Source organism: Crinia signifera, chromosome 1, assembly GCF_055691185.1.
Source record: "Crinia signifera chromosome 1, ASM5569118v1, whole genome shotgun sequence".
NCBI lineage: Eukaryota > Metazoa > Chordata > Amphibia > Anura > Myobatrachidae > Crinia > Crinia signifera.
The window spans coordinates 326,986,962-326,992,001 of record NC_139217.1 but is presented as its reverse complement, the minus strand read 5'-3'; positions in this window follow the sequence as shown (position 1 = coordinate 326,992,001).

Genomic DNA, 5,040 nt, shown 5'->3' with positions numbered 1-5,040 from the left:
TGAACACCTTACACCTCACAATGTTGTTTTTAGGCCAAAAGGTTGCACCGAGGTAGCTGGATGACTATGCTAAGCAACACATGTGGGCGGCACAAACACATGGCCCATCTAGGAGTGGTACTGCAGCAGCAGGCCTCAAAGAGCACATAATCCCCAAAAAAGAGGTGCAAGATCAAAAAATGAATGGCAGAATCACTGGACTTATGCAGAAGTACCAATGGACTTTAATGTCAGTGGCACTGGACTGGTCTAATGCAGCAATATCACTGGACTTTAACGGCAGTATTACTGAACTTATGCAGCAGTATCAGTGGACTTTAATGGCAGTGCCACTGGACTGCACTTTTGCAGCACTATCACTAAACTGGACTTATGTAGCAGTATCACTGGACTTTAACGGCAGTATTACTGGACTTATGCAGCAGTACTAATGAACTTTAATGTCAGTGCCACTGGCACTGGCCTCACAGCAGTATCACTGGACTGTCATTGGACGTATACGGTTGTATCCTCCTTGGCATACTACAAAGTGTGGAACAGATTTATGACCTGGGGTAAGTTCATCGAAAACTTTTCTGAAATACCCTCTGCCAAGGTCTTACAATTCGTACTCAAGGGATTTGAGTTAGGTCTGTAGACTGGCAGAAGAGAAGCTGGTTAAAAGGTTTTGTAGAGCAATGAAAAGAGTTCATCCCCATGGAAATCCATGGTAGCCCCATGGGACTTAAATCTAGTGCTGAATACCCAGTCGAAACATCCTTTTGAACCCTTGACAGACATTTTGCTTAAACTTCTTACCTGTAAAGTGGTCTTCCTGGTAGCGATTACTTTGGCCAGAAGAGTGAGTGAATTGCAGGCCCTCTGAATAGAGGAACCATACCTGGTTATCTTTCCAGACAGAGAAGAGGTTTTGAGAATGAATCCAGATTTCTTGCCTAAGGCCATTACATGATTTCACCTCAACCAGGAGATCACGTTACCAAGTTTCTATTTGAATCAACTGAATGAAGACCAAAGGACCTAGCATATGTTCGGGCTATATCCCTATCCCTATACCTGGAAAGAATTTGTTTGTTCCGTAATAAAAAGCATCTATTTGTAATACCGGAAAGTGCAAGAAAAGGTCTACATCCGGCTAAACAGACGATTTCTAAGAATTTTACTTAAAGGGGGGGGGGCAGCACAGGGCAAGTTCACCCTGTAAGCCAGGACCTTCCCAGTGATGTGCCCACAAAATTGCTGCTCACACATCACCCTGGCTGCACAGCCTAGCCGGCGTTGATTCTGGTCACAGCGGCTACGGGTGATGTCATGCAGTCATCGTGGATCTCCCCCCGAGAGGTCCAGACATGCCTACATTGTCTGAACTGCTCCGACCGCCTGGAATTGGAAGAGGAGGGGGCAGCCTAGTTTATACATTGCAGTATGGTTGGAAGATATTTGTGCTGTTCGGGGGCGGAGCAGTATGATTGCTCCACAGTGGTCCAAACCCACCCTATAAAGTGCAGACAGAACAGGCACTATCTAGCAGGGGGCGGGGCTATCCCTCTCTGTCCACTCCGTGTGCTTGTAAGTGGGTGGCCGAGGGGGTATACAGGGGTGCTAGTGTGGGATGATACCGAAGACTTGCTCACCTTTCTGGGATTCTCGGAAGCTTCCTGTTCATTACAGGAGGGTGGCCAATTACAACTAAAGAAAGAATAGTGCAACAAAACATTAATAAAACTAACTACATTTTTAGATTAAATAAAATGGACATTTAAAAAACATTTTGTTTACAATGACATTAAAACTGCACCTTAATTGGATGGGCAGATTAGCTTGAGCAATTAATTATTTTCTGCTGTCAATTCGTATGTTTGCTTCACATGAACGAACAAAATAAAAGTCATTGCCCTCTTCCTGAGATTATATAGAACAAACACAGAGATGTACAGAACTTGGATACGTGTGTATTTCAAGGTATACTGATGGTATAAGGTAAAAATGCTATAGTTTAGCCTCATGATCTGAGTTCTATGGTTGTAGCTTTTAAACAGCAAATAATTATTCCTAAAAAGGCAGACATTACAAGAGACGGAACAGTATTCACTAAAGCAGAAACATTGTCCTTTTTTCAAAGCACAAACATACTCTATGGGGCCAGATCAGATCCGTTCATATGGGTCCGAATTCGACCCCGTATTCGATGGTGGGGGGTCTGCGCATGTGCAAACCCCCTGTGCGATCAAGTTTACATGGGCAGGGCAGGGAGTAGAGTGGGCAGGGGGCGGCATCAGGGGCAGGCAGCTGCGTTTCCCTGGGAAATGCAGCTGCTTGCAACATTTTCATGGGTGTCCCAGCGTTTTCAAGGGGCTCACAGAATTTTCATAGGTGTCCCAGCATTTTCAGGGGCTCACAGCATTTTCATAGGTGTCCCAGCATTTTCAGGGGCTTACAGCATTTTCATAGGTGTCCCAGCATTTTCAGGGGCTCACAGCATTTTCATTGGTGTTTCAGCATTTTCAGGGGCTCGCAGCATGTTGATAGGTGTCCCAGCGTTTTCTGGGGCTCACAGCAATTTCATAGGTGTCCCAGCATTTTCAGGGGCTCACAGCATTTTCATAGGTGTAGCGAAGAAAAGAGAGCCAGTAGGCGCCTTCTGTACACTAAAAAATGTTTTAATCAACAATCAACTTACAAGTATCACAATTCACAAACACATAACATGTACCTATGCATGCATGCAAAAGAGATAAAAGCTAAAAAATTAAATAAAAATAAAAATAATGATTCCTGAATTGAAAAAGCTGCCTGAGCGCAGCGAAACTAGTTTTCGTGAGGAGTCAATTGTGGACATTGCAGCCAGACACCCAAAGGGATACAGCAGCGACACATGACCGACCTCTAACTACCGGTCCCCGGCTACGTTTACCAGCAAGGATCTGATCCCCGAGATAGGCACCTTCAGACACTGCGGCGTGTTCTACTACTGCCGGCCGCGTACACTGAGGCCAGTGCGGTAACGCCGACACAGCATACTGGGCGCAAGCTCATGACAGTGAGAAGGTAACACAAGGGGATTCAGTCTATTCGCATCCACGAGTATCGGGACTGCTGGAGTGACAACTACCCAACATTGAATACCAACAATACTGACGTGTCGACCCCGCGGGTGATAGTGCTGTATTCCACAGTATGGACGCCACCAACTAATATCGGGCATCCAACAGAGAGTGCTAAGCAAGTGGTCTACTTACCTTGGATTACAAACTGTTCAGTATTACATCTCTGGACACTAACATCTTGCACAGCTCTGGACCCTTGTTGGGATTATAATTACTGGCATCCACACCATCCAATCAGGACTCGGTAATTATCTGATGCAGACTTTTTACTTTATTTTTATTTAATTTTTTAGCCTTTATCTCTTTTGCATGCATGCATAGGTACATGTTATGTGTTTGTGAATTGTGATACTTGTAAGTTGATTGTTGATTAAAACATTTTTTAGTGTACAGAAGGCGCCTACTGGCTCTCTTTTCTTCGCTAAAGCTTTCTGTAAGGGCGGCAACCCTAAACCAGAGGGCAGCATTCTGTACATCACACAGCACACGTGCCCCTAGCGCTCAAAATCACCCCCCAATTTTCATAGGTGTCCCTGCATTTTCAGGGGCTCACAGCATTTTCATAGGTGTCCCAGCATTTTCAGGGGCTCACAGCATTTTCATAGGTGTCCCAGCATTTTCAGGGGCTCGCAGCTTTTTCATGGGCATCCCAGTGTTTTAAGGGGCTCACAGCATTTTCATAGGTGTCCCAGCATTTTCAGGGGCTCACAGCATTTCCATAGGTGTCCCAGCATTTTCAGGGGCTCGCAGCTTTTTCATGGGCATCCCAGTGTTTTAAGAGGCTCACGGCATTTTCATAGGTGTCCCAGCATTTTCAGGGGCTCACAGCATTTTCATAGGTGTCCCAGCATTTTCAGGGACTCACAGCATTTTCATAGGTGTCCCAGCATTTTCAGGGGCTCACAGCATTTTCAGAGGTGTCCCTGCATTTTCAGGGGCTCACAGCATTTTCATAGGTGTCCCAGCATTTTCAGGGGCTCACAGCATTTTCATAGGTGTCCCAGCATTTTCAGGGGCTCGCAGCTTTTTCATGGGCATCCCAGTGTTTTAAGGGGCTCACAGCATTTTCATAGGTGTCCCAGCATTTTCAGGGCTCACAGCATTTCCATAGGTGTCCCAGCATTTTCAGGGGCTCGCAGCTTTTTCATGGGTATCCCAGTGTTTTAAGAGGCTCACAGCATTTTCATAGGTGTCCCAGCATTTTCAGGGGCTCACAGCATTTTCATAGGTGTCCCAGCATTTTCAGGGACTCACAGCATTTTCATAGGTGTCCCAGCATTTTCAGGGGCTCACAGCATTTTCAGAGGTGTCCCAGCATTTTTAGGGGCTTGCAGCGTTTTCATGGGTGTCCCAGTGTTTTCAGGGGCTTGCAGCGTTTTCATGGGTGTCCCAGCTTTTTCAGGGGCTCGCAGCATTTTCATGGGCATCCCAGTGTTTTCAGGGGCTTGCGGCGTTTTAATGGGTGTCAACATGAAAACGCTGGACGTTTCCCTGGGAACGTAGATGTCACTTTATCTGCTCGGGGCAGACAGCTGATGTAACATGACGTCAGCACCCACCTCATCTTCGGAAATCAACGGGGGGAAATACAAGTTAGTTCAGACGTTAGTTCGGCGAGCATCAAATGAATTTTCTCCCCTTTGGTTGCATGTATGGGTACTTGTTTCCTAGCACGGCGCCCATGATTTTGATTGTATCAATCGCGGACGCAAAAATTGCGTCTATCGCAACTCATGCCAACCAAATCGCATGTGATGCGATCGATGCGATTTTTACATTGGAATTGTTTTCAATGTATAAAGCCCGAAAACCGCATTTTTTTAATTGAAAACCCCCCCTCATGGTTGAAATGCCCCCCCCCATTGTTAACGCCACCCCACTATTGACGCCAACCCGAAGCGTCGCAAGCGCAGCGAGCCCTTGAGGGGACGCG